Source organism: Crassostrea angulata, chromosome 2 (genome assembly GCF_025612915.1).
Source record: "Crassostrea angulata isolate pt1a10 chromosome 2, ASM2561291v2, whole genome shotgun sequence".
NCBI lineage: Eukaryota > Metazoa > Mollusca > Bivalvia > Ostreida > Ostreidae > Magallana > Magallana angulata.
In genome coordinates, this window is record NC_069112.1 from 4,506,962 (window position 1) to 4,517,995 (window position 11,034).

The 11,034-nt window shown below is 30.8% G+C and overlaps 1 protein-coding gene across 1 annotated transcript in view; it reads left to right on the forward strand.

The window, feature by feature from the left end:
- Positions 1 to 5,946: 5,946 nt before the first annotated feature.
- Positions 5,947 to 11,034, forward strand: part of LOC128173105 (uncharacterized) — a 29,769-nt gene continuing 24,681 nt past the window's right edge. The window contains exon 1 of the mRNA XM_052838828.1: positions 5,947 to 6,024. The gene's annotated coding sequence lies outside the window, so the exon portion shown is untranslated. The remainder of the gene's footprint in view (positions 6,025 to 11,034) is intronic.

An 11,034-nucleotide genomic window follows, 5' to 3' on the forward strand; every position in this document is an offset into this window, starting at 1 on the left:
ATGCATCTACGCACATTCCAATATTATTACATTGAACGAGAAATTTAGGGATAAAAAAATGTTTTAAGGGTAATCTCCTCCTTCGGAAAAAGGTTTTGCAAACAAACACAAACTTTTATATTCCTTAAAGATAAGAAATTCTGCCGTGCGTCGGACTTAAAATATATAGAATAAAGGTTCGGAAATATCAACTCTTATACATATAAAGCTGAGATAGAAGGAGTGTTCTCGTATTTTTCACTATCTTTATTACATAATTTATATTCACCTCTAAAACTTGAACAAACAGTGCATACACGTTAAAGCATTATAAATCGATAAACAGAAAATCAATACTCATATAGAACAGTGAGGGGCAACACTCAATAGACGTTTGTTTTGTGCTTTTAAGGGACAAAAAGATAAAGTATAACAATATCTAAAATGTTATGACTTCCGTGTTGTCTGAGTTATAGTAAGGGGCTTTTAAAAGGTAAGATCGTTTCTATATTTATTTAGATGTATTATATATGATTGCTTGTCCATTCCTTTGTTGTCATAAACTTTGTGTTGTATGTTATCATGTATATGCAGATATCTTCACAAAATGCATGAAAAAACATTCTTCCTACTTTTAAATGTGCCTAAAAATGTTTTCCCGCGTTGATATAAAAGAATACAAACAAATTTAAACATCATCACTTATCAGGTAGTGATGTTGAGATCGAAACTTTCAACATCATATATATTTCAAGAACTTGGTATATAGTTCAGCAATGTTTCATTTGAATCTTTTAAATGACCTAGAAAATGTCTACTCTCATTCATTTACAAATGTGGGAATCTAATACCTTCAACTAACGTCAAAGTTTACAAATTTCCTTGTGCAACTTTTCAACATCTGGTACTTTTGTGTCGAGTGCAATTAAAAATTAAACAAGTTTCCTTTAAGATATGTTTTATAACCTGTTGAGATAAAATTAACGTTCTTGTGTTTTTCCAATTTTTCGTACTTGGGGTACAAACAATTTGTTTATTCTTACAACAACCAAAGCACACTCGCTATAAGATAAAATCGCTAGACAGAAAAAAATCAGTACTCATATAAAACGATGTGGGCCAATATTTAGTAGAAGTTGCTTTTACACATTTGTACAGGTAAGTTAATAGCAAACATGTTATGACTTCCGCGTCGCCAGCTTTTAAGAAAGGGACATTTAAGAGAAAAAATCTATTGAATATGAATTAAGATTGTTTAACATTATTTCTTGCCATTGTATTTGTTGACATAAACCTTAAAGTTGACATGATTTCAAAAAAGCAATTGGTCACCATATTAGTTTCGAAAGTTCCTCTACTTACCCCTGCAAATGTATTCGAAATGGTTTTTTGTATCGTTGCTAAGTATGTAATAAATCCAGATGTACTCGAATGAAAGTTCACGAGACTTCACAGAGATTTGTTCAGTTCCTGTGAAAGGACTATATGGGCCTAAAATGGCCCACTAAAATGAACATCATCATTTTACTGTAACTCTTTGTTTTCTTTGTACAGATATATATGTGAAGTTTTTACAAAATGTTCATTTTGATTCAACTTCCCACAATTTAGAAATATATCATCTTAAAGACAACCTTTTCCCAATTTTCCTTGCTCAAGCATGCGCTCTATATTTTCCATTCATAAAACGATAAGAAAAATGTCAATTTTTGACTGATTTTGATTGAATTTTAGAAATAGCGTCACTTCTGACGTCTTGTACTGCCAATGAGTGACAATGAATCAAATAAATAGGTTAACATTTTTTTTAACAACTCATTTAAAAAATAATATAACATTTTTATTATACCCGAACCACTTTGAAAAATGGCGAAATATGGGGGCCAAATTTAAATCATATCATATATAGTTCTTTCGTACTTCAAATCACCATCTACCAGTTGAACTGGGAAGATGGGAAGGTATCCCATTAAATGAAAGATGTATAGTTCTTTCGAGCGGAAGTGTTTGGATACTATTCTCAAAATATGTAAGTACTGGTCGTTTTTAGACGGGGTCACGTGACCCCGTCTATTGGTTTACTGTCAGCTGAAGTCTTAAACCGGAGGGCACGCGTAAAACACATGAATTGAGTCTACGCGTAAGAAAATAGTGCAGAAAGTTTTCATGCATTTCAGTAAATATGTATTATAAAAACACGCATTAAATCTTCTTTAGGTCCTTTGTGTATAAACAAAATTCTATTTAAAAAATAAAAACAAATAGTTTTATTTATCAAAATATTCTTGCTCGGGTTCAAATGTGGAATGAGTTACGTAGCTTAATGCATAATCGCCGTTGACGATTCAGTTAGTGTACGAGCTTATTAATCAATAGAAGAGGTTGATGGTGGAATCGAAATTAAAGTTCCCAATGCAAACGCAATGTGGCATTTTTTAATAGTTGTGAATTTTATTTTGACAATCTTTCACCTTAATACTACCAAACTTCATGCGCAAGCCGAAGTTAAAATCGGGACAGGTTATACACAGATGTTTTACAAATTAAATAGGTTTTTCATTGGCTTCCAGTCTACTTGCGGTACGTCTGCTGTTCGTCTTTAACGGAATTTTGTACAAAGAAAATGAAAACAAGTCTGAATTTGCCTTCTCGTTCGTTGGCTCTTTAGTTGATTAAACTGAATTTAAATTTTAAACAATGCATTGTAAGCAAAATCTATAATAGATAATACATTTTGGAAGACTTATACATCATATAATATATACAGTCTTATCGATTAAAGAACAATCATATAATATATACAGTCTTATCGATTGAAGAACCAAGTTAAATGTTAATGTTAATGTTTTCCAGCTTAGTTGGAATCAGGCTTGGGGTAAATTACATTGTAAAATAATGCATTACATTACCATAACTTCATGAATTAGGGCATTAAATTACCATTACTTTATTTTCTTGTAGTTATGCATTACATTAACATTACATGAGTAAAGTAATGCATTACCATTACTTTGTGAAAAGTCAATATTTTAGTTTTAAAAAAGTAATTTAAAACTTAATAAAGAGTATTTGTAAATATTTCATAAATAAAACATGCTTAAAATATTTACAGGTTCATGTTCATGTTCACTATCAGGTTCAAATTTAATGACTTATACAAGATTGCTGTTGCACTTGTAGTTCTCAAAGTAAGGTTGGTCCCGTAACATTTACACGCTAATGGCGGAGTTGACAATCTCTGTTATTTATGTATCTGATTTTCGGAGTATGATTTTTAATGAAAGGAACGGTTGTATCGTAATTCGTGTAGGTGATGCACGAGTTTACACAAAAAAGTAGTAAGTGGCGAACGGATATTTTTTTACCTAGTAAATCCACCCTCTTGTGACGTCATGCATTTTACATAAACCATGAATTCATCAAAATTCTTGCAAGTAGATTTGTAATTTCTATGTTATTATAGGTGCACATCAAAAACTCAAATCATTCTTTACTTGGAGATATTAAATAAGCGTTTTTCATCCTTATTTTCGACATAATTCAATAATGACAAAGGGAAATAACTCTTCTCTATTTTTTTCTAAGTGATATATCTAAATGCTATAATTTTTCTAATGTGAACATTTTTTTCTTTTTTTTTTAATTAAGTTTAGTTTTCTGGCATAGTAAGCAATAAAATTTAAATAGACAAACAAGTATCAATCCACTTATATTTAATTTATAAACCAAAAAAGTCTGATTTTCAGATGATAATTTCAGCCTTTGGTTTTTATTACCTTACATCTTAAATGGTATGGATACATATATATTTTATTTATTTTTTTGATGAAATTCAAGTCCAATAAGTTGAAAAAAGTTAAGTTTTTTAACTTTGAACCCATGATTTTATAGGTACGGAGTTACCTTTATTCTGCATGAATCGCATGGTGTCCGTGTCAGATAAGTCGGTCTTAAATCAAAATGGCGACCGTGACAAATCTTGTTATTGTCAAAGTTCTTGGAATGCTAATGTAAAATAAATATTTCTAACGTCAGGTGTCTGTGTTTGTTATCGGTATACAAATGTTCACTTTGTTTGTTAATTCAGCAGTTTTAGGGGTTTTCATAAAACATTTATTACGGATACCGTCCGACTTGTGGATTTTCCCTTGGATCACAAAATTGAATAAATCTAATGAATAAAATTATCTACTTTGATATAGTTGTTTGATTTTCCCAGTTAGTAGTAATATTTAAAAGTTTTCCTTGTGGTCTTATTTTTAACATAATATATTACATTGTGTCAATTTTCTACAATTATGAAGGCCAGGATTGAGTAAAATTTAGACAAAGTATCAAACAATTGCAAAAAAGCCGAATTAACATAGATTGTAACAACTAATTCAATTCGCGGGGGTGTTAAGGAAGCATATGGGCAATTTAGCGTCTTAATTTGACTGTTATATTCAAAATCGTGAAATTAAATAACTATTTTGAATACGATCAAAAACTAAGTATTATCCTTTGAAATAGATGTAAGTGCAAAAAAATCGGGTAGTACATTACTGCCACATTGGTGCATTATCACGTGACAACTATAAATAGCTTACGTATATTCCTTAACATAAAATGAGATAGAACAACACTACCCCGCGGTTTACAAAATAAAATAAATAAACCAAGTGAAGGCAAAACATCTCAGTTTAATCAAAACTGCTGCTAGAATCCAATGTTTTTCTTAATTCAATAGTTATTCATCCAGTTCTCGTAAAACCTTCCCAACTTTTATAAAGTTTGTACGGAAAACGGCAAGTTGCATCAAAACAACACACAGCATGGGATTCTAGCAGCATTTTTCATTTTAAGCATTGATCAAACTAACGATACATATAAAATTCAAAGTTCAATATATGCGGGGTAGTGTTGTTCTAGTTGGATTTTTATATCGTAAACAACGACAGAGGAAAGCCTGGCCGAGAAATAAAAGCAAATTTACATACCTTTTAGCGAATGATTGATGAAACTAACATCTATCCTAGTATTCTTATGTCCCATTCTCAATAAATCACACCACAATATTTTATTAGAGTTCTTAGATTAGTTATGTTTTGAATATGTTTACAATGCTTTCCGATCAAATTCACACGACATTCAACTTTTAGTCATGACGTCATCAATGTATAAATCTACGTAATACAAACTAATTTCTGAAAAAAAATTGACTTTGGTATTTTTATTTGCTTTTGGTCTACGTTTCGTTGCTTAGATAATTGAATATGTACATAATAACTAAGATTTGTGATATCACGAAATTACATGTAACTCAGAATCCATATGCTTCCTTAACACCCCCGCGTTTATAAGTTTTGGAAGCTTATTCGAGGAAATCCAGGAGAATTACAAATTCAAACTATCAAGACCCCGTCTTTCAGTACTCTCAGTACTTTGATTCATATGGTATCCTACTTTGGTTGATGTTAAAACATGAATTTTTTTAATATATTTGTCTTATTTCACCATTTAGCGGTTTTTTTTATATTAAACGATAATATTCAGAACAGAGTTATCGTTCGTTTTCGACCACGTCTTGAGTGGTTGAAAATATAAATATTACGTGGCTTAATAAAATCATGTCCATGTTTGATGCTTGTAGTGTGCCATACCATGTTCTAAAAAACTAATGGATGTCTGTTTGTATAAATACTAAGTATATCGAGTCATTTTCAAGGAACATTCTGCATAAAATAGTATAGTCTTTTTCACTATTGATGTTCGGAAATATCAACTCTTATACATATAAAGCTGAGATAGAAGGAGTGTTCTCGTATTTTTCACTATCTTTATTACATAATTTATATTCACCTCTAAAACTTGAACAAACAGTGCATACACGTTAAAGCATTATAAATCGATAAACAGAAAATCAATACTCATATAGAACAGTGAGGGGCAACACTCAATAGACGTTTGTTTTGTGCTTTTAAGGGACAAAAAGATAAAGTATAACAATATCTAAAATGTTATGACTTCCGTGTTGTCTGAGTTATAGTAAGGGGCTTTTAAAAGGTAAGATCGTTTCTATATTTATTTAGATGTATTATATATGATTGCTTGTCCATTCCTTTGTTGTCATAAACTTTGTGTTGTATGTTATCATGTATATGCAGATATCTTCAAAAAATGCATGAAAAAACATTCTTCCTACTTTTAAATGTGCCTAAAAATGTTTTCCCGCGTTGATATAAAAGAATACAAACAAATTTAAACATCATCACTTATCAGGTAGTGATGTTGAGATCGAAACTTTCAACATCATATATATTTCAAGAACTTGGTATATAGTTCAGCAATGTTTCATTTGAATCTTTTAAATGACCTAGAAAATGTCTACTCTCATTCAATTACAAATGTGGGAATCTAATACCTTCAACTAACGTCAAAGTTTACAAATTTCCTTGTGCAACTTTTCAACATCTGGTACTTTTGTGTCGAGTGCAATTAAAAATTAAACAAGTTTCCTTTAAGATATGTTTTATAACCTGTTGAGATAAAATTAATGTTCTTGTGTTTTTCCAATTTTTCGTACTTGGGGTACAAACAATTTGTTTATTCTTACAACAACCAAAGCACACACGCTATAAGATAAAATCGCTAGACAGAAAAAAATCAGTACTCATATAAAACGATGTGGGCCAATATTTAGTAGAAGTTGCTTTTACACATTTGTACAGGTAAGTTAATAGCAAACATGTTATGACTTCCGCGTCGCCAGCTTTTAAGAAAGGGACATTTAAGAGAAAAAATCTATTGAATATGAATTAAGATTGTTTAACATTATTTCTTGCCATTGTATTTGTTGACATAAACCTTAAAGTTGACATGATTTCAAAAAAGCAATTGGTCACCATATTAGTTTCGAAAGTTCCTCTACTTACCCCTGCAAATGTATTCGAAATGGTTTTTTGTATCGTTGCTAAGTATGTAATAAATCCAGATGTACTCGAATGAAAGTTCACGAGACTTCACAGAGATTTGTTCAGTTCCTGTGAAAGGACTATATGGGCCTAAAATGGCCCACTAAAATGAACATCATCATTTTACTGTAACTCTTTGTTTTCTTTGTACAGATATATATGTGAAGTTTTTACAAAATGTTCATTTTGATTCAACTTCCCACAATTTAGAAATATATCATCTTAAAGACAACCTTTTCCCAATTTTCCTTGCTCAAGCATGCGCTCTATATTTTCCATTCATAAAACGATAAGAAAAATGTCAATTTTTGACTGATTTTGATTGAATTTTAGAAATAGCGTCACTTCTGACGTCTTGTACTGCCAATGAGTGACAATGAATCAAATAAATAGGTTAACATTTTTTTTAACAACTCATTTAAAAAATAATATAACATTTTTATTATACCCGAACCACTTTGAAAAATGGCGAAATATGGGGGCCAAATTTAAATCATATCATATATAGTTCTTTCGTACTTCAAATCACCATCTACCAGTTGAACTGGGAAGATGGGAAGGTATCCCATTAAATGAAAGATGTATAGTTCTTTCGAGCGGAAGTGTTTGGATACTATTCTCAAAATATGTAAGTACTGGTCGTTTTTAGACGGGGTCACGTGACCCCGTCTATTGGTTTACTGTCAGCTGAAGTCTTAAACCGGAGGGCACGCGTAAAACACATGAATTGAGTCTACGCGTAAGAAAATAGTGCAGAAAGTTTTCATGCATTTCAGTAAATATGTATTATAAAAACACGCATTAAATCTTCTTTAGGTCCTTTGTGTATAAACAAAATTCTATTTAAAAAATAAAAACAAATAGTTTTATTTATCAAAATATTCTTGCTCGGGTTCAAATGTGGAATGAGTTACGTAGCTTAATGCATAATCGCCGTTGACGATTCAGTTAGTGTACGAGCTTATTAATCAATAGAAGAGGTTGATGGTGGAATCGAAATTAAAGTTCCCAATGCAAACGCAATGTGGCATTTTTTAATAGTTGTGAATTTTATTTTGACAATCTTTCACCTTAATACTACCAAACTTCATGCGCAAGCCGAAGTTAAAATCGGGACAGGTTATACACAGATGTTTTACAAATTAAATAGGTTTTTCATTGGCTTCCAGTCTACTTGCGGTACGTCTGCTGTTCGTCTTTAACGGAATTTTGTACAAAGAAAATGAAAACAAGTCTGAATTTGCCTTCTCGTTCGTTGGCTCTTTAGTTGATTAAACTGAATTTAAATTTTAAACAATGCATTGTAAGCAAAATCTATAATAGATAATACATTTTGGAAGACTTATACATCATATAATATATACAGTCTTATCGATTAAAGAACAATCATATAATATATACAGTCTTATCGATTGAAGAACCAAGTTAAATGTTAATGTTAATGTTTTCCAGCTTAGTTGGAATCAGGCTTGGGGTAAATTACATTGTAAAATAATGCATTACATTACCATAACTTCATGAATTAGGGCATTAAATTACCATTACTTTATTTTCTTGTAGTTATGCATTACATTAACATTACATGAGTAAAGTAATGCATTACCATTACTTTGTGAAAAGTCAATATTTTAGTTTTAAAAAAGTAATTTAAAACTTAATAAAGAGTATTTGTAAATATTTCATAAATAAAACATGCTTAAAATATTTACAGGTTCATGTTCATGTTCACTATCAGGTTCAAATTTAATGACTTATACAAGATTGCTGTTGCACTTGTAGTTCTCAAAGTAAGGTTGGTCCCGTAACATTTACACGCTAATGGCGGAGTTGACAATCTCTGTTATTTATGTATCTGATTTTCGGAGTATGATTTTTAATGAAAGGAACGGTTGTATCGTAATTCGTGTAGGTGATGCACGAGTTTACACAAAAAAGTAGTAAGTGGCGAACGGATATTTTTTTACCTAGTAAATCCACCCTCCTGTGACGTCATGCATTTTACATAAACCATGAATTCATCAAAATTCTTGCAAGTAGATTTGTAATTTCTATGTTATTATAGGTGCACATCAAAAACTCAAATCATTCTTTACTTGGAGATATTAAATAAGCGTTTTTCATCCTTATTTTCGACATAATTCAATAATGACAAAGGGAAATAACTCTTCTCTATTTTTTTCTAAGTGATATATCTAAATGCTATAATTTTTCTAATGTGAACATTTTTTTCTTTTTTTTTAATTAAGTTTAGTTTTCTGGCATAGTAAGCAATAAAATTTAAATAGACAAACAAGTATCAATCCACTTATATTTAATTTATAAACCAAAAAAGTCTGATTTTCAGATGATAATTTCAGCCTTTGGTTTTTATTACCTTACATCTTAAATGGTATGGATACATATATATTTTATTTATTTTTTTGATGAAATTCAAGTCCAATAAGTTAAAAAAAGTTAAGTTTTTTAACTTTGAACCCATGATTTTATAGGTACGGAGTTACCTTTATTCTGCATGAATCGCATGGTGTCCGTGTCAGATAAGTCGGTCTTAAATCAAAATGGCGACCGTGACAAATCTTGTTATTGTCAAAGTTCTTGGAATGCTAATGTAAAATAAATATTTCTAACGTCAGGTGTCTGTGTTTGTTATCGGTATACAAATGTTCACTTTGTTTGTTAATTCAGCAGTTTTAGGGGTTTTCATAAAACATTTATTACGGATACCGTCCGACTTGTGGATTTTCCCTTGGATCACAAAATTGAATAAATCTAATGAATAAAATTATCTACTTTGATATAGTTGTTTGATTTTCCCAGTTAGTAGTAATATTTAAAAGTTTTCCTTGTGGTCTTATTTTTAACATAATATATTACATTGTGTCAATTTTCTACAATTATGAAGGCCAGGATTGAGTAAAATTTAGACAAAGTATCAAACAATTGCAAAAAAGCCGAATTAACATAGATTGTAACAACTAATTCAATTTATAAGTTTTGGAAGCTTATTCGAGGAAATCCAGGAGAATTACAAATTCAAACTATCAAGACCCCGTCTTTCAGTACTCTCAGTACTTTGATTCATATGGTATCCTACTTTGGTTGATGTTAAAACATGAATTTTTTTAATATATTTGTCTTATTTCACCATTTAGCGGTTTTTTTTATATTAAACGATAATATTCAGAACAGAGTTATCGTTCGTTTTCGACCACGTCTTGAGTGGTTGAAAATATAAATATTACGTGGCTTAATAAAATCATGTCCATGTTTGATGCTTGTAGTGTGCCATACCATGTTCTAAAAAACTAATGGATGTCTGTTTGTATAAATACTTAGTATATCGAGTCATTTTCAAGGAACATTCTGCATAAAATAGTATAGTCTTTTTCACTATTGATGCTATTACTAGGCCAGGCGCGGATCGAAAACTAATCCTCGGGGGAATTTTTACTTAGCATATTAATTGTTGCAACAGCAGACAAAAACTATTTTTTTGTATTTTCACATTTATTTCTAGAACACATTTTATCCAACAATTAATGAAGATAAAGTTTAAAATCAATAAACCTCTAGAATTAATATTTGACTACTTTAGTACCTATATTCTATGAAATAGACTATAAACACGAGTCCCGATTTTTACTGCGAAACTGAAAGGGTCAAATATAACCACATCGTCTAAAATTTAAATGACAGGGGTACTACTGCCACTGGGGTATATTTACCGGTTTACAATGTTACGGTCCGTTACTTCCGATCGAAGCATTCAGGTTGCAAGGACTTCTAAATGCATGAACCACATATTGTTATAAAATGTTGTTATAAAGAAAAACGAAATCTACAATCAATAACACATCTATTCTTTGAAAGAGTTTCCAAGGTATCCGTATTATTTTGCACAGACATTGCTGCCTCGCTTCACATCGAACACGTGTGTCGTTCATACAGACTGCATAGACTCTGCATCTTTTTAAAAACCCCGGCGGCACTACATCCAACACAGTAGCTAAATAATAATAAATTCAAGAAAATAACAACGTCACATCGTTTCCATCCGTTCCAACAAAAACGCTCCGTTTTTAAAATTCACGCGATCATTGGC